This window comes from Phascolarctos cinereus, unplaced genomic scaffold, assembly GCF_003287225.1.
Source record: "Phascolarctos cinereus isolate Bilbo 61053 unplaced genomic scaffold, phaCin_HiC Scaffold_5;HRSCAF=322, whole genome shotgun sequence".
NCBI lineage: Eukaryota > Metazoa > Chordata > Mammalia > Diprotodontia > Phascolarctidae > Phascolarctos > Phascolarctos cinereus.
In genome coordinates, this window is record NW_027555958.1 from 245,491,804 (window position 1) to 245,514,021 (window position 22,218).

Sequence of the window (22,218 nt, forward strand, 5' to 3'; positions counted from 1 at the left end):
GCTGTGCTAGGGGCAGTTGGAGGGAGTGGTTCTTATGAGCCGAGAACTGAGCTACTTGTGGGGTTGAGGTAGCGGTTGGAGACGTGGGGTTAGGGGCGGGGAAAAGCGGCTTGTTTTAAATCTCAGGCCCAGGTCTCCTGAGTGGGGCGGTTTTGTCAGGGCTGATTCAAGGAACCTCAGTAGGTTTCGATTTCTTTTCCTGGAAACGGCCTCGCTTCTTGCTAGTGAGCAGACCCGCACAATTCGCTGCCTGAAGTTATCTGACACTCTTCCTTTACGCCTAGCCCTGTCCAGGAGCCTCTCCAGACACAGACACTGGGCACCCTTTGGTTTGGGACCCAGACTTTTAGCCACAGGGCGGAGGGACGCAGAGGAACCCGTCTCAGGACCCCGGACAGCGCCCCGAGCATGGCTGGCTCTGGGTCTCCCGGGTCGCTCCTATGCCCCCGAACCTCTTCTGGGGGGCTGCAGGCGCTGCTGCTCTTGCTTCTCATGGACTGGGCGCTGCTCCGTCCGGCGCTACCTCAGCTACTGTTTGTGCTCTTGCCCACTGGGCCTCCGCTTCTCCGGCTCTGGATGGCTGGCCTGGGCCGTTGGGGGATGTTGTGGCTGGGAGTGCATTGGACCACTAAGCAGGAAGGGGTCGGAGCTAAAAGTTGGAGGACTGCGCTGGGGCCCCTAACCGCAGCACTGGGACTGACGCTGCCCGGGCTAGCCTCGTTCAGGGCTCTGGGAGGGAGGGAGGCTCCGAGGGGTGGAGGCGAGGCCGGGCAGCTGTACTGGGGGAGCCGGCTCGATGCTTTCGCTCTCAGTTATGCCGTGGCACTGCTGGCGCTTTTCCTGTGGCAGAAACTTGGAGATCTTTGGGTGCCGGGGAGTCCCAAGGGCTCGGGGTCCATCATACACCGGCTGCTGGGCTTCCTGGGCCCAGAACTGCGTCGCTTCCCACTAGTGATCTTCTTCCTCCTGTTGTCCTGTCTAGGTGAGGAGAGGGAGAATGCAAGGGACTGGGCAAATTGGGGAGAATTGAAGATTATGGGCGGTGAGTCAGGGGAACAGGAGAGAGGTTTGTAGGCAGAACTTTATATCCAGAACGTCTGACTCCAAATCTAGTTGTCTTGCCTTTACACCACAACTGCCTAGGAGTCAGGAGATCTACGTCCTAATGCTGTGTGTTAAGCTGTATGACTTTGGCAAATTCATCTTACCTCTCTGGGTTTCTGTCTCAGATGGAGGGTTGGCCTGTGTAATCTCATAGGGGCCTAACAGAGAGGTGTAACATCCTATGGTTTGTGGAAATAGTGAGAGGATTGGGGTGTAACTGTGTGATAAAGGTGACTCTTCAGATGAGGGAATTATCTTTTTATCTCTGTACCAGGGAAGATGGAGTTGTAGTCCAACTGCAAGTCCCCAGCTTTGATATAGTAAACCTCCAATAAGCATCTATTAGTGGATTAATTGTCACTCTCTCCCTCCCTGATGCTACCTCATCACCTCCAGGAGAGATGGCTATCCCATTCTTTACTGGTCGCCTCACAGACTGGATCCTGGAGGATGAAGCAGCTGCCGTCTTCAACTGCAACATCGCTTTCATGTCGATACTCACGCTAGCCAGGTCTGGGAACTGGGCTTGGAAACTCAGAGAATGGGGAACTAGGGAACTGAGGAAGTTGGAAGCTAGACCGGCACTCTGGGCAGGTTGATACAGCAGAAGACTCCCTCACTCCCAAATATTAAGCCTCCACCTAATCCTCCTCCCTTCCTCTCATTTCTTCCCAGTGCTTTGTTAGAGTTCTTGGGTGATGGAATTTACAATTACACAATGGGCCAAGCCCACAACAACCTTCAGGGACAAGTGTTCCGGGCTGTGCTGTCCCAGGAGGCTGATTTTTTTCAACAGAACTAAGCAGGTGGGTCCTTGTACCCTCACACAAGAACATTCTTATACTACTTTCTATCTATTCCCTTACAACAAAAAGCATCAAACATTCATTAAACACTAGCTTTATTCAGAGAGCTGTGCTGGGTGCTAGGGGAGATAGAAAATTTAGATAAGACCCAGTCCCTACCCTTCTGGAGCTTATCGTCTAATAATAGGGTGAAGAGGGACTACTCACTACATCAATTTGAATGTGAGATCTGTGTGAGTTCAAGGAGCTTTAAAATGAGGACATTTGATCAGCTGTCCTCGACTTTTGGCCCCAAAGGCCTCCCCACATCAATGATCATGTAGTAATTCAGGGGTCCACACCAAGGAACAAAGAGAAAACCATGCCTAAGACTTCTGTCTCCAAGGGACGTATGTCAAAGAATAGTCTATAAAGCTGGATGAGGCCTGAAGATTACTGGAGACAAGAGCAGTGTGGTGGTCCTCAAAGGAAGGGCAACATAGCATAGTGGATACAGTCCTGGACTGGAAGTCAGGAAGACCTGGGTTTCAGTTCAGCATCAGGCACTTCCTGGCTGCATGACCTTGGGCAAGTCTTTTAATTTTTGTTTCTTCATCTGTAAAAAGAAAAGGGTGGACTTGGTGCCCTCTTAGGGCTTTTGCAGTTCTAAATCTTGTTTGCTATCGCCTGTGTCCCAATTGAGCTGATGTGGCAGCTTCAAATATGGCTTCCCAGCTTCTCCTTTTTGGACAGGGAAAGACCCATCTCTAACGCACGTTAAAAACTCCTCTTTCTGTGGGGCAGGACTTCTCACATGGGAAATGATGGGGAACAAGTGCTATCTGCAACCTTCGCTTCCAAAGTTCTGCTTTTCGATTTTGGAGTATAACAGTTGATTGAAGGTGGGGGTTTAGGGAGAGTATGGAATTCAAATGCTTCTCAATCTACTCTTGGCCAACAAAGGGAGATGATGGAGGATCTGATCCATGATCCCAGTTATCATGGAGTGTACACTTTGAGCCCAGATGTATACTTACCTATGTAGTCATATTTCAGAAGATGGAAGAGACCTTTTTGGCTGGGTAGAATGGTGAAAACAAAAAATTATAAGGAGTAACTAGGTTACACCTAGGTATACAGGATAGTTTGTCAATAAATATTTATTAAGCACCTACTTTGTGCTAGGTGGGGCAGCTAGGTGGTGCAGTATATGGCGTCCCAGACCTGGAGTCAGGAAAACCTGAGTTCAAATCCAGCCTCAGATGCCTACCAATTGTGTGACGCTGGAGTAGTCATTTAACCATGTTTGCCTCAGTTTCTTTATCTGTAAAATGAGCTGGAGAAGGAAATAGCAAAGCACTCCAGTATCTTTGCCAAGAAAACCCCAAATGGGCTCACAAAGAGTTGGACATGACTAATTAACAAAACAACAACAATGTGCTAGGTACTGTGCTAAGCATTTTGGGAAAAAAAGGGAAAGAACAGCTCCCACCCTGAAGGAATTTATAATTTAGTGAAGAAAGACAACATCTAAAATGAGGCTGAAAAGCTGTGGGAACAGAGGGGTGGTACCCAGCTCAGGGGCATGATGGGGAAATCCAGAAGAGTGAAATGCAGCTGGGATAGAAATGAAGAGATGGGTGCCCTGGGCACTATCCTTAAATGGAAGAGGCTCTGGGAAAGCTTTCCAATCAGATGGAGCAAGGGGCCTCAGGGGCAGAGAGCGCTGATGCAGTGTGAGTTCCAGGGCTGAAGTGATTTTGCAGGACAAAGAGGGTCCCAAAGATGGAGATGTCCAGAGGAGTGCATCTGGGTGGAATACTAGTGGAGTAATAGAGGTAAAGGTATTTCCAAGGAGTTCTGTCTCTAAAGTGCCTGACCAGTAGGAGAAGGATGACTTTGGGTCATTTTCTCAAGTGAAAAATCAAAGGTTTTCTGATGAAAGAACTTACAACTTTTCTCCTAAACATTCTACACATGAATGCTAGCTCAGATTCTGTAGAGGAGGAGGAAATAAAATTCCAGTTCCTAACATGTGTGTGTGTGTGTGTGTGTGTGTGTGTGTGTGTGTGTGTAGCTTTCATTGTTAATGTAGTATGTATAATATATATACATACATATATATGCATATACGTTTATGTTTTCTGGCAACAATGTCAACTAATTTCTATTCCTGAGAGCAAGGGTGCTGCTTGAAGTTACAAAATTCTAAGAAGCAAGTATGTCCATATGCACAATGTAAGAAAGGTCACAAAGTGGACACTGAGATGAATCATGTCAATCATAGTTTAAGGGGCACTACAGCATCTGAGGAACAGAATGCTAATATGGCTAGCTACAATACATAATATCAAATGATAAGTATGATAGAAAGTTATGGGAAAGAAAAATATTACTTGCAGTCTGAGGGATAAGAGGAAATCAAAGTGAGCTTTTTGCGGGAGGTAGCACTGGAATTGAGCTTGAAAGAACGTATAGGAATTCACAGGCAGAGGTGGAGAAAGAGGACATTCCAAGCATAAGGAACAAAGGCATGTCAGTATGAGAGAACAGTTTACGAGGATAGGGAGCTGATTGTGTAGAGAATATTATGAAATGAGTGAAAGTGGGAGATTGGGGAGGACCTAGAATGATAGACAGGAGGAATCCAAATGTTATTTAGTAGACAATAAGGAACTTCTGAAAACTTGTACAGAGAGATTTACATGATAAAATCTATGCACAAGAATGAATCGTTTGGTAGCAATATGAAGGATAGACTAGGGGAAGAAGAGAGTAGGGACAAAAAACCTCTTGCAATAGTCCAAGTGAGTGGAAATTAGGAGGAAGGTCTATCCCAGAGTGGTATCAGTGGGAATGAAACATATCACCCCCCACACTCTTTCTTTCCTTATGCCTTTTATAAAGTCCTATATAGTACTCATCATACTTTCCTTGGCCTTTTAAGCCTTTTAAGATCAGAAAAGACAAACTACTATATATCCCATCTATACAAAAATATTAATCTTACACTCACTTTATTCTCAGAACCAGAGAGATTTGCCTCCTAATACTTTTGTTGTTCCCCCATAACTTGCCACATTTAGAATGTGAACCTTTAGTCCTCTGGCTTCATGATGGCATGACTGACATCATTATATCCTCAAGGGGAACTTTGCAGCTGTGGTCCTGCTCCAGCACCCAACCTTATACATCCCTCTTTAAAATTTCTGGGGCCCCATAACCCCTTTAGGAGCCCTTAGACAGTGGCTGAACTAATGAGCTCCTACGTTCATTCCAAAAATTTCCCAGACATTTTCCTATCTGCCTCAGCCCCTTTTCATGTTTCCATTTCCCTTTCCAACTATTCCAGACCCTCAACTTTTCTTCTTCCTCTTTAGGTGCTATCACCTCTCGTGTGTCACAGGACACAGTCATGCTGAGTGAGTCCCTGAATGAGAGGCTAAACCTGCTCTTGTGGTACTTTTTTTGAGGACTGTGTCTGCTGGGACTTATGCTCTGGGGGTCCTCGACCCTCACCCTTGTCACACTGATTGCTTTGCCTGTACTCTTCTTCATACCCAAGGAGATGGGCAAGTGGCACCAGGTAAGTCCAGGGAACCTCTCTTCTCCGGCATCCTTCCCCACCTTTGTCTCTACTTTCATGAGCCCCAGTTGGTTCTTTACACTTAGCTTTGACAAGCTTAGTTCCTCTGGCCCTCCTTTGCCCCCCTATACTTAAAAAGACTATAGGGTGCATAGCCTTTGCCCTGTGGCCATGATGATTCTCTTGCCTGAATTCTGGCCCTTTCCTACCATAGCCTCTGTCTCTAGGTCATTCTCTACCCATTTTTCTTCACCATGTCCCCTTATTATACCAATTGTCTGCAGTCCTTTCTAAGATACTCTTTCCCTTTCCCTGTATTCTTCTTTCTTCTCTGGGTACCCAAATTCTGGAATCCTTATATTCCTACAGTTTCTCAAGGGATTGGTATATCCCTTCCTTCTGCTTTCACTCTTCTCTGTCTTTGAATTCCTCTGTATGTACTGGTGTCTCTATATCCTTGCATTAGAGAATAACAACAACAACAACAGCAATAACAATATTTTCTGTCATTTACACTGTGCTTTAGCATTTGCAAAGCACGTTATATATATTATCTTATTTGATCCTCACAATATCCCTGAGAGGTAGGGACTATTATCTCTAATTTATAGATGAGGAAACTGAGCCTGGGAGAGGTTAAGTGATTTGCCTAGGGCCACACTGCTAATGTCTGAGGGATGATTTAAACTCAGGTCTGCTTGGCTCCAAATTAAGTTCTCTATCTACTATACCAACTAGCAGGTCATGTAATATAGTTTTTAATGACGCAGCCACAGAATATTTCACAGATTACAAATCTCTTTCCTCACACCCATCCATGAGTTAGTTAATTTAAGTGTTATTTTTATTTTTTTCCTATTCCTATTTTTCAGCGAAGAACAGACAACATGAATAACTTGTCAGGTCATTGTGGCTAACCAGCTGGTAGCTGAACTTACACTGGAATTCATGATTCCTAACTCCCTAAGCAGTACTCTTGGCACTGTTTTCTTACACTGCCTCCTTTCTACAGCAGGGACCTGGGAGAATGTTCAACCACCCCCTGACATTGTCCCCTTCTGTGACTAGGGACATAGAAAGTGCTCAGATCCACAGGACTGCCTTCCCTCTTCTTTCACACCATCAATTTCTGTACAATCATTTAAATGTATTAAGAAAATCCTCTCTGCACAACACTGTGTCCCCACAGGCCTTGGCAATCCAAGTGCAGACATCCCTGGCAGAGTCAAGCCAGGTGGCTGTGGAGGCACTGTCTGCTATGCCCACAGTCAGAAGCTTTGCCAGTGAGGAGGGAGAGGCACAGAAGTTTGCCCATCAGCTCCAGAAGATACAGAAACTTAATCAGAAGGAGGCACTGGCCTACACTGTCAACATGTGCATCAGTAATGTAAGTATCTGGGGATAGAGTACTCACTTACTAGCCTAGGATTTATAGACCCTAATCACCATCCAGGGGCTCCAGGGCCAAATTTCCCTTTCTAATGATTGGCCTTATAACTCTTTCCCTTATTTGAGGTTCTAGATAGTTGCTTTCATCAAGGGGATACAGAGCATTACTTCCTGTACATGGAAATAACTTGTCTTTCTCCTGTGTAGTCCTTCTTTTCCCAGCCTCCTTGGGGTGCCATGAGGTCCCTGCATCTTGCCTCTCCCTTTCTTGGGGCATCTAAGGCACCAGGGTTAATGGAGGGGGCATTTGGGGATAAGAACACATATTGTTCAATGGGCATGGATATCATGAGTTCAGAGAGAGTCCTTAGTTCCTTCCCTAGATCCCCACTCCTGTTCTTGTATGATACCTAATGATGTGATTCTGTGACTATACTTGAGGCTACAATGCCATTATTTCCGTGAATGTGAAGTAGTTATTCTTATAGTCCTCTGATGTCCCCAACTTGTACTCTCTGATCTATCCTCAGCTCTTAGGACTCCTGCTGAAGGTGGGCATTCTGTACATGGGGGGAAAGATGGTGACCAATGGGGATGTGAGTAGAGGAGACCTTGTCAACTTTGTCCTTTACCAGATCCAGTTTACCTTTGCTGTTAAGGTGAGACCTCTGCATTGACCATTGCTCCTTATTCCTCCTTTCCCATCACTTTCAGTGTCCCCTTTCCAGCTCTCCTGTCAGATATCCCAGACAACACATGGTATCCCCTCACCCTCCTCATGGCTCATCCCTCTTCTTCAGGTATTGCTTTCCACCTTGCCCAGTGTGCAGAAGGCTGTGGGAGCCTCGGAGAAGATTTTTGAGTACTTAGACCAGATACCCCAATGCCCTTCCAGTGGTCCCCTGACACCTCCTACCCTGCATGGCCTTGTAGAGTTCCAAGATGTCTTCTTTGCTTACTCCAGCTGGCCAGATCTCTTGGTCCTACAGGTATCACCTCCTGCCTCTCACACTCCATTTCTTCCAACTCCCAGGCTCTCAGATGTCCTCTGAGATAGAACCCTTCCTCAATTCATCTGTCCTCTTTCCTGGTCTGGATGAGATGCTTTTGCTTTAACTTCCCCCACTCTTTCCATATGAGGAAGAGAAAAGATTAGAGAGAACCTACCTACAAGGTTGTCTCAAACTCACAAATCAGGTTGGGTGTCTCAAGGGAGCCATAAAATCTCACTATGAAGTGTCTCCACTTTCCCCTTGCTCTGGTAGTGAGGACCGAGTACCTTTTTCCCCTTTCAACTCTGTTCTATTCTCCCTTCTCTTTCTTCCTCCCTTTTATGCAGGAATTACTCTAGCCCTGTCTCATGATGTGAGGATGTCCCTGTATTTATATGTGATGGTGGGGTTGGTATGTACCTGCTCAACCAGAGGATAGGCTCTCTCTATCTCTCCCCTGATGCCTTCCCTTTCTTGTTCCTTTAGGGAGTGACATTCACTCTGTACCCAGGGAAGGTGACAGCATTAGTGGGGCCCAATGGGGCTGGGAAGAGCTCAGTGGCTGCATTGCTGCAGAATCTGTATCAGCCTACAAAGGGCCAACTGCTGCTAGATGGAAAGCCACTGCCCCAATACCAGCACTGATACCTGCACTCACAGGTGAGGATTATCACCTGGGTAGGTCAGAATACCCTTAGGAGAATAGGTCAATGAAGGAATGAATAGGAGAAAGAAGGACAGGCAGAACTCCTGGTCCTAGCAGCAGTTGGTGGATGTGACAATGATGAAGAATTTATCATGAGGAGTGGAAATATCCAAGCCTTGATCTGAGTTCCTTCTCCTCCTGACTTCACCTTCCCTTATTCTGGCTCATCCCAGGTAGCTGCAGTGTCACAAGAACCACAGCTGTTTGGACGGAATCTATATGAAAACATAGCCTATGGGCTGGACCAGAAGCCAGAGCTAGAGGAGATCATGGAGGCTGCCAGGCAGGCTGGAGCTCACAGTTTCATCTCTCAGTTGCCTCAGGGCTACTACACAGGTACTGTGAAAATTCACTCCCAAGTTGACATTTCCCTTCCAACACCTGGCTAAATCCATTTCATCTTTAATTCGGCTATCAGAAATAGGCAAGTAATGAATGAATCATTGAAAAAGCATTTAATCAATACTAGAGGAAGGGAACAAGGAAAATAGAACAATAATTTATTAAGTAGCTACTATGTGCCAGGCACGTTGCTATGTGCTTTACAAATGTTATCTTATTTGATCTTCACAACAACTCTGGGAGGTAAGTGCTAGTATCATTTCCATTTTTACTACTGAGGAAACTGAGGCAGGCTTACCAGGGTCTCATACCCAGTTAAGTGTCTGAGACCTTGCTTGAACTTAGGTCTTCCTGACTCCATGCCTAGGCTTTATCCACTATACCATTACCTAGCTGCCTCAAAAATATAAATGTTCAAATCCAGTCTCAGGCACTTACTAGCTGGGTGACACTGGACAAGTCACTTAAGTGTTTGCCTCAGTCTCCTCACCTGTAAAGTGGAGATAATAACAGTACCCACCCCTCTGGGTTTCTGGGAGATCAAATGAAATAATAATTGTAGAATAAATAATAATTATAAAGGGCTTAGCATAGTGCCTGGCACGTGGTAAGTGCTATATAAATGTTACCTATTATTATTTAGTGCTTACTGTGTGCCAAGCACTGTGCTAAGTGCTGGGGTTACAAATACCAAGGTAAGAAAGTCCCTGCCCTCAACTAGCTTATCTTCTAATAAAGAGAGGCAACACACATAGGCAAGGAGTAGCCAAGGAAAATAATTTTATACTGTAGAATCACAGGGATGTTGAGTAATCCATAGAACAGTCCTTTTTAGAAGCAATGGTACTATTGATAGCATGACTGTGTCCAAAGGAAGAGGTGGAAAGAGAAGGAAAGTGTACACTTGCAGTGGCAGTGCCCATGGCAAGATATCCACATGGATGAGTGGATGGCGTATGTAATGTGGTTTGGGGTTGACTAGATACAGTGGGCTAGGTGAGTTTTCTCCCACTGATTCAAGAGCCTAGATAGTTCAGACTCCTGTCTTCTAGGGCAGGAATTACAAAGATGGGTGGATTAAGGCCTTTGAAATCTCATTCCTTGGTTTCCATGGACTCTCACAGAATGTCTATCATCCCACTACTGTGTTGAGGAACTGGTCTCAGCCCTATCCATCTCCTTTACTCCAAGGGAGAAAGCATATGTTTTTGTGTGGCTGTAATTGTCCTGCTCTCAACGCATCTGGTTCTCTCTCCAGAGATAGGAGAGTCTGGGAGCCAGCTGTCAGGTGGTCAGCGGCAGGCAGTGGCCCTGGCTTGGGCTCTGATCCGGAACTCTCGAGTCCTCATCCTAGATGATGCCACCAGTGCCCTGGATACAGACAACCAGTTGAGGGTGAGACAGCAATCTGTCCAACTCTCCTAACTCCCAAATCTTTAAATCTGAAGGGAACTCTAATTCTTTCCTGGTATGCCCAGAGAATTTTCTGTTTGAGAAAGCCTATACTATACAAATCTTCTAGATAAAATTCCTAAATTTAACTTCTTTTCTTTTTTTTCTTCATTGGCATCATCACCATCATTAGCACCACCAAAAAACCTTGATTACATGCAGAACTATGCCTAGGGAGGTGCTGGGTTTATTCTTCTTTCCCTAGAGCTCATAGAATTCTTATAGCTAGTTCTTTGGGATGGGAGTACAGTAAGGGGTTACTATGGATGAGACAGTTAATGCCAATGGCATTAATGCTGTGGTTTGTGCATGAGGCTTTCTAAACTACTAACAGCATCTGTGCCTTCCTTCCTACAGGTGGAGCAGCTTGTGTATGAGGCCCCCAGGAGGGCCTCTCAGGCAGTGCTACTCATCACCCAGAGTCTCAGCTCTGTGGAAAGGGCTGACCACATACTCTTCTTTGAGGAGGGGGTCATTCAGGAGAGTTGGACCCATAGGCAGCTTATGGAGAAAAAGGGCCGATACTGGACCATGGTGGAGGCCATAAGTGGGAACTCAGCTCCTCAGGAATGAGTGACATACTTGAATCCCCATTATGATGGAACATACAACTCTCTCATCTCCTGAAAATGGAAGGACAGAGGAAGAATGTTAGTCTCTTTTTCCCACATGATATGATTTAGCAGTTCCAGAAAGGTTTTCCATGCCACAATTATACTCCTACTAATTATATTCCCATCACCAATACTAATTCCTTTCACTCTTTTAAATTACAATTAGTGGAGGGGAAGGCAAATGTTCTCTTAATGGGAATAACTTAGTGGGAATTCATTCATCCTTTCAACAAGCACTAATTAAGCACCAACTTTGTGCCAGCACTGTTCTAGGCACTGGAGATATGAAGACAGAAAGAAAACAACACCAAGGAGATTATGTTTTATTACTGCCTAGTTCTAGAGCTTGTAAAGTACAGATAACAATGTCATATTTTATAGAGCTAGAGTTCAAGACCTTTGAGTTAAAGGGGCACAGAAAGTGAGGAAGAAAGTTACCAGAGAGGTTGACTGTGGTGTCTCTATATACAAAGTGGTGATAGGGGCATTGGAGGATTAATCCTCTATGCAGCTGACCCAGAAGTACTGTGGAAATTCTTGGTGTTGAGAATAAACTTGGTATTTTCTTAAGTTTTGTGTTTCCTCTGTTTTTGCAGTTACAGTAGTTCAGGGCCTCTGCAGGTCTTCTCCTAGATGTCATGCCGACTAAGTATTGGAATCCTCAAAACTCAGCTTTTCTGTCCTCTTCTCCCTAGTCTCCTAAAAAAGTATGGTTAGAAGTATACAGTTGGAGTCAGAAGAGTTGAGCATTCAAATTTTTGTTATCTGCTAGTTGTGTAACCTTGGGCAAGTCACTTAGACTCTGAGCCCCCTTCTTCTCTCTCATTTTCAATCTATACCTATTGGTGTCTTTCCTGCTATCTAGAAACAAACCCAGATCTCCCTCATTCCTTAAATCCTGCCATCCCCTAAAGCTTTCCTCCTGCATATCTCCTCCATTTAATTTCCAAACTCTATCAAAAATTTTCTACAGTCATTGACTCCATTTCTTCCTCCTATCACTCTCCTCTCATTTCACGTCATTTGGTTTGTGTCCCTCCATCATTCAGTGGAGACTGTTTTCTCCAAGGTTAGTAAAGCTCTTTTAATGACTAAAACCAATGGTTTTTTCTCAGTTCTCATTTTTCTTGAATTTTCAGTTTTTGACACTGTTGACAGGTTCCTCCTAGATACATACCCTCATCTCTGTTTTCATGACATTGTTCTTTCCTAGTTCTCCTACTACCTATCTGACCATTTTTCCTGAGGTTCTTTCACTAGGTTATCAACCTTGTCTTGCCCCCTAAGCATGAGTGTTCACTAAATCTGTTCTGGGTCCTTTTTTCTTCTTTTTCTAGACTCAATGATCTCATCAGCTCCCACGAGGTTCATTTACGTCTCTTGAGAAAACCTCTTAATTTATATAGTCTGCCATCATCTCTCTCATGAGCTCCAGTCTCCCATCTTTAACTGTCTGCGCATCTCCAATTCAATTGTCCCACAGGCATCTCAAATTCAACACGTCCAGAAATGGAACTAATTGTCTTCCTTCCTTAACCTACCGCCCTCTCAAATTTTCCTATTACTATTGCGTGTTCCACCATCCTGGTAGTCACCCAGATTTGTCATCAACCTCATAGTCATCCATGGAGCTTCAGTCTCTTTCAACCATTCCATCAGTTGTCAACTCCTATTGTTTATATCTCCACAACATTTCTTACTTCCACTTTTTTTTCCTCAAGTTCCAGCCTTTCTCCCCTTTTCTCCTGGACTATTACACCAGCTTTCTAATTAGTCTCTCTACCTCCACTGTCTTGTTTCTACATTCCATATTCCTCACAGCTGTTAAAATAATCTTAAGGCATAGATTTGACCATTACCGTCCCTCATTCCCAATCCTGATCTTAAAAAAAGTATTCATTGGCTTCCTATTGCCTCTAGAATAAAATACAAAGTGATCCAGTTGGCATTTAAAGTTCTTCACAAATGGTCACTAATCTCCTTTTCAAGACGTTTCATTTTACTCGCTTCCAAGTACTGCACATTTCAGGAAAATTTCCCCTTTTGCTATTCCTTGAGCTTGATATTGAATTTTACATGTCCAGGACTTTGCACAGGCTGTCCTTCCATATTTGGAAATCATTCCTTCTTCATTTGAGCCTTTTTGCTTTTTTTAAGTTTCAATTTGGGATTCACTTTCTCTGGACAGACATTCCTAATCTCCCTTGTTCCCTCTCTACCACTGCAAATTATATTTACTTATGTGTTTGTATGTTGCATACCAAGGAGACTGTAAGTTTCTGAAGGAAAGAGTCTGTTTTCAGTTTTCTGTCTGTATCTCCAGAAAAGACCTTTGCACATTTATTCCGGAGCTTGTCTCTCAAGCTACTCAGAGACTTTGTGTTGGTTCTGTCTTCATTTGAAAGGGGGCAAGAATGTGGTTATATGGAGGAGAAGAGAGAGTTTATCTCCTGAGCTTAGCATATCTCTGCCTTTTCCTCCTCTACTCATCTCCACAGCAGAAAAAAATTAGAGTTTGAAAACTGGGGAACTTTGAATCCCAGGGCTGTTTGGTAGTTATTAGACAAATAACCACTGCCTACAACTAGAAGGATATGGAATGCTCACTATAAGCAAGGCTGAGGTATTTGGTAGAGGGACTCAGTATCCTGACCCAGGAAGACAAATTCAGAGAAATGGCTTAAGGTAAAACAGTTAGCTGGGCTGAAAGAACCCAGATCTTTGGCTAACTTAGCATCTAGGGCTGAGAATCACCTGATTGGGAGAGAAAAGGCTTCTTTGCACTATGTGGGAATAATGTAGAAAGCAATACTCTAGCAGGAGTTCTTAACTTGGGATCCACAAACTTATTTAAAATTATTTTTGTGTTTTAATATAACTGGCTTCCTTGGTAATCCTCAGTATTTTATTTCATGTTGTATTTTAAAATATCAATCTTAGAAGAGGTCCATAGGCTTTAGCAGATTGTCAAAGGACTGGATGATACAAGAAAAGCTTAGAGGAACAAACCAGGAGAACCCAAGTGGAGGTATCCTGCTGGTGCCATGCCAAAGGTTCTGACTTTTTCTAAAAGGAATAGGAAAGACCTATATACTTTAAATTAAAAGAAAATGGATGCACTGTCATTTTATTCCTTTGAGGAAGAGAAAGCCAAGGCTTTCTGCTGAGTCAGAAATTGGAGGCAATAAGTAGCATCTATTTGAGCAGTATTAGAGTGAAACTATGATACCACGAGTATTCCCCCTCCCCCTGCCCAGGTAGACCTGGTGGGAGCAGCACAATAATATGACCCGTCCTTCCAGTGGCCTCCATAATCTTTTTCTGTGTTTGTGCTCTGGTTACACTCCTTCCTTACGTGTGCCCCTATCCATTCATATTCCTACATGTGTCCACTCCAAACAGTGATGTGTGAATTTGTAGGCTAGTGCACCACATGTTTATGCTAGAAATGTTTTATTTATTAGTATTTCCTCTGTCTATTAAAGTTTAACTATGGGACCCATGAGCTATGGTATTGGGAAATGTAGACCTTCAGAGTACCTTGAAACTAGTGAAGAGCTATTTTTTTGGGAAAAACCAAATCTGTGAGTTGCAGGGGGTGGTGGAAATCCCCAGAGGCACTACATATAAAGCCTAAAGATTTATAAAGCATGCTGTATTGAGTTGTTAGGTAAAGGGCACTGCTTTGGGATTTAGAGGAGCTTGCTTCAAATTTCCTCTCTCTGAGCCTTGGTTTCCTCTTCTGCAAAAGGAGGACGTTGAAATTCTCTGGATGATCCCTAAGGCTTTTGCCTACGTCAAAATCTGATGATCCCTCTGCTGTAAAACCGCAAGTTTGGAGGAATCAGGACGGTGCAGTGAGTAAATTGCTGGATTTGCAGACAGCATATCTGGATTAAAATCCAAGTTTGCCACTTACTACCAGTATGACCTCGAGTGAGTCATTTAACTTATGTAGGCTTCGCTTTCTCCACCTGTAAAATAAAGACGTTGGATTAATTGGCCGCTAACATTCCTAGCTCTATGACCCTATGAGAGGATCAAATAGGAAGACTTACCTAAAACTCCTTGCCAACCTCAAAGTACTAAAAGCAGAATGCTGCTGCTGCTATAATCGGCAAATCAGTGCACGTAAAATGGGAAGCTCTATACAAATGCAATGCCTCATCATTATCAATTCTCAGACTGCTGCTCTACTGCCCCGCTACTAGCCCCTTAGCCATCCCTTTTCTAATCTCTTCTACCTTACCTCTTCTCCGCCTTCCTCCGGCCCCAGTTCTCTCCCCTCCAGCATCTGTTACAGGATGACGGGTACCTGGTGTCCTGGGGCTGGGGGTGGGATGCTCCTGCTGCTCTATTCTATGTTGGAAGTGAAAGGTGGAGGTAGGGGAGCGGAGCAAAGAGAGGGAGCACTTTGAGGAACAGGCTTCACTGCACTCTCCACTGAAGCGCTCACCCCTCTTCTCTTTTTTCCCCTCACTTCTCTGCACCGTCTTTCCAAACCAACGGCATTTCTTAGCTTTCCAAGGTTTCGCAATTGCCTCTTGGTAGCTTTCTTGACTCAGGTTCGCCTGTGGAGAGCGCCTGAGAATCTAGTCCAATCAAGAAGGGATCTGTATCGTGACATATTTGGTTGCTAGGCAGATTAGGCTGTCACAGGTTGGAGCTTAGTTTAGGAAATTGCACCCTGAGAAGCTAGATGAAGTTAACCGTGGGGTGTTCGGAGAGCGGGGGGGGGGAGACTCTGCCTTTGGGTGGCAGCAATTTAAGAAAATAGATGGGCGGGAGGGCGTTCCCTTCCCCTAGTATTTTGTTTCATCTCCCCAAGTAGAACTGCACACTGCCAAAGTATCGTGGCTGCTGGGCGGAGAGGTGGGGAGAAGGGACGGAGTGAGGTGTCTCCAGACGCATCTCTCACTCCACCCCACAGCACTGCCACACTCTGGATTGCTAGCCAGACCGTGCAGAGGGCGATTCCCTCAATCCTCACCCCCATCTCTGCGACTCCCTAGCCCAGGAGAGTTAATCGGACCCAAGCCCCATTCCTGCAGGTTCCAGCTTCTCTGATCTTGTCCAAGGCTCAGCCCGTCTTTTTCAGATGTCCCTCGATAGAAAGCTGCTCTCTCTGAACTTCCTGTCCTTACATGTGGTCCCCATCTTCCTCGTCTCCCCTCCCTCTGACAGCCCATCTTTTCTTATCCACACTTTCTCTCTCTTCTGAGGCCTCCGTGACAGAACTCTACGATACTGTGACAGTATCCACGTTGGTTCCCCCTGGCTTGAGGTGTGTGTGTATGGGGGGTGGGGTGGGCGAGGTGGGTGGATGGGGAAGGAAAGCTCTAGTTCTGGCTCCCGCCCTCTCTGTACCAGGCTTTCGCTTTCACTTCCCGTGGGTTAGGAGGCTTAGTCCGTGAGCGGAGTGGAAGAGGAAAGATCATGGCGCTACTCGAAGTTTGCGGGGCTCCCTGGGGGAGTCAGGTTTCGTGTGGCACCAAGAGTGGACGCCGCCAAGATCCCGGACACTACAGCTTCTCCCTGCGGACCCCGGAACTGGCCGTCCCACGAGGGCTGCAGGTCAGGGCTGGATTGGAATGGGAGTAATGAGTTAAAAGCTGGCATGAGTAGAGGGACGGAGGTAGGTGAGGCTAGGAAGGCATCCTTTCTGTCAGAAAACATCAAAGATGTTAGCGGCCATGTGGGAAATAGATTGCTGACCTGTGAGATTGAGTCAAAAGTGGGAGTGAGAAGAAGGGGTTCTTTCAGAGTTCAGAGTGAGTTCTAGTCAAATCTCTCCTCTATTTCTGCCAGCCTGCCAGGGGGACAAATGTTCTTGTGGAAGGTGAAAGACCTGTCTTATTTCTTGTCCCCTTAGGCCAATTCCCAACCTGTTACTTACATGGTATTTTTTTTTTCCTTTTGGATCCTTCGACCGTTCCTATCACTCAGCCCTTTAAGCTCTTGTGCCCTGATGGGTGACTTTCAGTGCTCCCCCCTTTTCTCACATTGTCCAAATCCCTTTGCCTGGTCCACTCATTCTGAGGCTCTTACTGGCCCCCTTTCTCCTTCCACCGGGCAGCCTCCTGAGTTCCTTCATTCCCTGGAGGCAAATGCTGCCAATCAAGTCCGAATTGAGATGGCCCATGGTACTACCACATTAGCCTTCAAGTTCCAGCACGGTGTGGTTGTGGCAGTAGATTCCTGGGCCTCAGCTGGGAATTATATTAGTGAGTTTGACTGTTGGGGTCTGGAGTCTGGACATTTTCCATAAGGGAGGCGCTTCCAACCTACATCTGTGATTGGGACTGAGGAAGGAAGATTTGGGACTGGGAAAGGATGTGGGTCAGGCTCTTTGCCTTCTACTTAAACCCTTGCTTCATTGCTCACTCAGGCACTCTGCATATGAACAAAGTAATTGAGATTAATCCTTACCTTCTGGGCACCATGTCAGGCAGTGCAGCTGACTGTCAATAATGGGAGCGTCTCTTGGCCAAAGAGTGTAGGTAAGGGAGCCCCTAAACATCACCCTAAGCTTCTCAGTTCTTTCCTTTCCACTCCTGCCAAGATGGAATTCCTCACCTCTTCTTAACTGGTCCTCATCCTGTACTTAATCTCCACCCACAAATGTCTGCCTCACAAACCTTATAAAGCTTTCCATAGGACACTAGCCTTCTCAGATTTCACAGCCTGCCCTACAAATGAGTAAAAATCTATGAAAGAGAAATCCAAACTATATGGACCTTTTAAAAAGTATAACATGGATTGTATGTAATCTTTAATCCTTTCTGAAAATGGAGAGACTTAGGAGCTTTTAAAAAGTTTAAATGGTTTGGGAGTCTCAGGGCCCTTTCTGAGCATACTCCCTCATGCTCTGCTCTCTGGGGTTTTGAAGCCTTGGGTCTTTCAAAATCTAACCTCCAAATTTCCCCTAATGTTCAGGCTCCCTAGAGGCATCTTTATCCACTGTTTGACTCCTCACACATTTTGAACTCTGTCTGCTGAAGTAGACCACTTGGACCTGTTTTTCCTCCCTCTCCCCGTCTCCTTCTAGCCCTAAATGTTTAGCAGGATGCCTGGCCCTTGGTAGGCACTTAATAAATGCTTATTGATTTGATTAAAATGCCCTCCACCAACCTCTTCCTCCTCAGGTTGTACCGCCTTAGCAATGGGGAGTGCATCACTGTGTCTGCTACTTCCAAGTTGCTGTACAACATTTTGTGCCAGTACCGAGGCATGGGGCTGTCCATGGGCAGTATGATCTGTGGTTGGGACAAGAAGGTGTATTGTTTTCACTGCACTGGAAATGTGAACTGCCTGAGCTTCATTCTCCTGGTGACTCCACTTCATCAGACATGCTAGATGTTACAAGATAGGTGTATGACTGGAGGAAACTCTCCTCCTCTCCTCTGCCATAACAGCTGCTGTTTGAGTGGTACTTAAAGATTCAGAAGGCCCTTTCCTCACAAAAACATATTATGAACACTTTTCTCCCATGTTTCAGATGAGGAAACTGAGGCTCAGAGAAGTTAAGTGATTGCTTCCCAGACATGGTTAGTAAGTGGCATCTGGAATTCAAATCCAGGTTTCCTGATACCAGGTCCATAACCTTTCTCCTATGCCACCTGATTTCACACCTTCTTCCAAGATCCCATGCTTCTGTTCAAAGCTCTACAAGAATCTCCCAGGTTCTGTGATCAGTGCCTTGGTTTTAGACTCATTTTATTGCTTCTCTTGAATTCTTTATTTTCTCCCCCTAAGTCTGTCTTCCTCTTGTCCTTCAGGGCCCTGGACTGTATTGTGTGGATGACAATGGGACAAGACTCTCAGGGCCTATGTTTTCCACAGGCAGTGGAAATAGTTATGCTTATGGAGTTCTGAACAGTGGCTACCGGCCTGACCTCAGTCCTCAGGAAGCTTATGCCCTTGGCTGGCGGGCCATCGTCCATGCCATCCACCGGGATAGCTATTCTGGGGTTTCGTCAATAGTAAAAGACTAACACCAACTCCCTTTCCTAGTCCCATTAGAGTCAGGGATCAGGAGGCCAAGAGGAAGTGGAAGACTTGTGTTGCTGTCATGGGAGGGATAAGAGATATTCAGGGTACTAAATATCCTAAAAAGAAAAGTGAGCTCTAATTGTCAAAATTTAAGGGTACTGAGATAAGGGGCATGGAAATTCTTCCAGTGATAAAGAACTCTTCATTTCTTTTCCATTTTCCCACAGTGTACCACATGAAAGAGGATGGCTGGATGAAGGTGGAGAGTTCAGATGTCAGTAACCTATTCCATGAGTACCTGAAGACCCAGGGATGACTTTGGAGACTGCAGGATTGACACTGGGAAGACTCAGGAAGCTGATCCAGCCAAGGCCCCAGAAATTGGAGAACAGGATTCCCCAGGAGAAGAAAGAGCAGCACCCTGAGCCCAACTGAGATAAAACGGACTTGAGGCATAATTCAATTCTCCATTGATTTTCTAACTTAGTAGCATTTTCTGTAGTCAGTCTTGTAAAATAAAATAAGTGCTCAAAAAAGGACTCTGTTATGGCTGACTGGAGCTATGGTTATTAGAAGGTTTGTGGGATTGGGAAAGAATTTTGGTAAAATGGGGAGACATTAGGATTCCCCTTAGGTATACACTCTGGAGTTTTGATCCTAATATTCAAACTTCTCAGACATATGGTTTTATTCCTCCTCAGGGTCTTCTGTCTTTCTTATTATTTCCAGGCCTACAGGAGGTTGGACTTTGTTTTTGGCAGCACTGACTAATATCTCTTTCAGTTAAGAACTCCATCTTTGAGGTCTTCTTCAGAGTCTAGTAGTTCCTTCTGTCCAAGGGATCCTCTGTGAGGCCTCTCAGAGAATTCCCAATAGCAGAGAAAGACAAGAGTGAGTTGCTGAGGTATGAAAGTAAAGAAAGGAACCAGCATAGGCAAAAGGAGATGAGAAAGAGTTTTTCCTGCTGGAATAATGAACAGGAAAGGGGAAACTCTGAGCTTCACTGTTCTCCACTGTCTATACCCAAAATTTTTTGGGGGCAGGGGACAGAAGGAGAATTATGTTATGACTTTTTAAATGTCATGACTTAATTAAAATATTTTCCTGACACACTAGCTGTATTGTATGACATCCTGCTCAAAATCAAACATTTAGGAGGGGGCTCTTAGCCTTACAGTTTGGAGAAGATTCAGACCCAATAAATAGCTAGCACCTTCTCCCAGGAGAAGGGGATATATGAATTCCCAAGAGCAGCAAGAACCCAAGGTGTTGCGGAGACAAGCAGAGGTAGGATAACTTGCCCTTAGCAGTGACCAGAAATCAGGGAGAGGATAGGCTGGGCCTCAGTTGAGGGAGCTGTAGGAGAGGAGATTTCAAGAAGGAACATAAGCACTTAAAGGTTATTAATTACTCACAGGCATTTCAGTTGAGGGTGATGGTATCCTCACTCTATAGACCCACAGGTACACAGTGATGACAGTGGTTTGGGTGCAGAGCAGGCTCCTACCCAAATGTAGAGCTCAGATCTCCTGAGTCTCTACCCTTATATCTGGTTGTTGCTGGGGGGAATTATGGGGACTTAGGAGGATATAGGGGGCAGGGGCAGGAGCAGTCAATTAGCAGGTATGGACTTCTACTCCCCTTATCCACAAGGACACTGATTAATAATGTTTCTTAACCTGACCCACCTGCATCAGAGGAAGTGTGCTAACACCATAGCTTGCTGACCTGGACTTCCCAAATCTCATTGTAGCTGACTCAGTCAATATTTGGGTACAAAGGAACTTCCCATTATAGAAATGGGTCAATCAGTGGTCAATCATGGAAGCACTTCTGTCAACTAGGGCATAGTAATAGGTGAATGCTCACACCTCATGTCTCAGGACAATGGGACTCCTGCTATAAGACATTGCTTCTGTTGGACAATCATCAGTCATCAATGTATATTTCCAGGAATGAGACACAGCAAAAAAAAAAAACGATAAATATGATAATCTTAAAAAGGAAATAAAGGAGGAAGCTCAACATTGATGCTAATTAATGTAGGATTCCAAGAATGTAGGAACAGCAAGAAAGGAAAGAAATAGGCATTAAGCACATATGCCAGGCACTGTACTAAGTAAGCTCTTTACAAATAGCTCATTTGATCCTGACAACAATCCTGAGAAATAGTTATTATTATCTCCATTTTACAATTGAGGAAACTGAGCCCAACAATTTAAACAACTCACCCAGGCTCCTCATAACTAGCAAGTTTCTGAGATCATATTTGAATTGGTTTGACTCTCAGCCTAGCAACCTACCCACTGTGCCACACCTAAAGGTATGAAATGAAGTCCGTGAAATGGAGAATAAATTCAGCGGAATGGATGAGAAAAAAAATCTAGAGTAAAAGCAGTGACTTGCTTGAGCTTTCCCCCAAACCCCTCCAAATACCTGTAAAAATGGCTCTAAAAATTCTGGAGCAGCAGAACCCATAAAAAGATAGAGTGCAACAAATTTCCAGCTCAAGACAACCTGGATGGTTGATTGGAAAGGTCTATTGTGCCAGTCTGGGAGAGAAACTCAGTTCAGCATAGGTGCACAGACAAAAACCAGGCCTCAGCATACCTGGAGCAGGCCTCAGGGGACTGAACCATGGGCAGTTGTGGTGATTTCCAGACTTCTCAATCCACGAACACCAAAGACAACTTAGAAGGTCAGTAAGAAAGGTCTGTGACCATGGTGAGAGAGAAGCTCAGTCCCAGCCCCAGTCCCAGTGCAGCTCTAGAGTGGCGGCTGCTTCCAGAACTTGGCCCACAAACTGAGGGGGAATCAAACAGCTGACCAGAGGGAGATTGCAGGGATCTCTTTGCTGGTACTGAGGCAGGATTCTCTTGCTTTGTCTGTGCTTGAATGTGGGTCAGAGTTCTGGGAAGTTATCTGGGGCGAGGAGGAGGGCTGGCATGGTGGAGCTTGTGTCTTGATGCAGAGAGAATCCTCCTCACAGTTCCAAGACAGAAAGGAGTGTTTGTGGTCACTCATAGACCAGAGCCCAGGCCAGGAAAGGAGTAAATACCTCTCCCTTAATCATACCAGCTTGGAAGAACTGAAAACTTACAAGTCCCTAGAAGTATCTCTGAAAACAGCTGCACAAAACCACCAAAGCTTGGGACAGTACATTCTCCACACTGGAATCAGACCTCTATCTTAACAAAGAGTTTAAAACTCAAGTAATTGGCTAGGGTCATGAGCAAATTGCACAAAAAGTCAGACC

At 45.0% G+C, this 22,218-nt stretch overlaps 1 long non-coding RNA gene and 2 pseudogenes across 3 annotated transcripts; 2 read left to right on the forward strand and 1 right to left on the reverse strand.

Annotated features, from left to right (window-relative positions):
- Window positions 1-121: 121 nt before the first annotated feature.
- On the forward strand, window positions 122-11,540 carry LOC110199321 (antigen peptide transporter 1-like; annotated as a pseudogene). Its single transcript, XR_013487064.1, has 11 exons — window positions 122-982; window positions 1,501-1,615; window positions 1,780-1,910; window positions 5,270-5,475; window positions 6,665-6,862; window positions 7,395-7,523; window positions 7,665-7,853; window positions 8,343-8,516; window positions 8,736-8,898; window positions 10,163-10,299; window positions 10,714-11,540. The product of XR_013487064.1 is annotated as an antigen peptide transporter 1-like (transcript).
- Window positions 9,668-15,690, reverse strand: LOC144457609 (uncharacterized). Its single transcript, XR_013487070.1, has 3 exons — window positions 15,286-15,690; window positions 11,409-14,944; window positions 9,668-10,979 (listed from the first exon to the last, which is right to left on the reverse strand). It is a non-coding gene; the product is annotated as an uncharacterized LOC144457609 (long non-coding RNA).
- A 603-nt stretch (window positions 15,691-16,293) lies between these two features.
- Window positions 16,294-19,501, forward strand: LOC110199331 (proteasome subunit beta type-8-like; annotated as a pseudogene). The gene is made up of 6 exons (XR_013487065.1): window positions 16,294-16,544; window positions 17,047-17,194; window positions 17,359-17,470; window positions 18,116-18,245; window positions 18,749-18,952; window positions 19,190-19,501. The product of XR_013487065.1 is annotated as a proteasome subunit beta type-8-like (transcript).
- The last annotated feature ends 2,717 nt before the right edge of the window (window positions 19,502-22,218 follow it).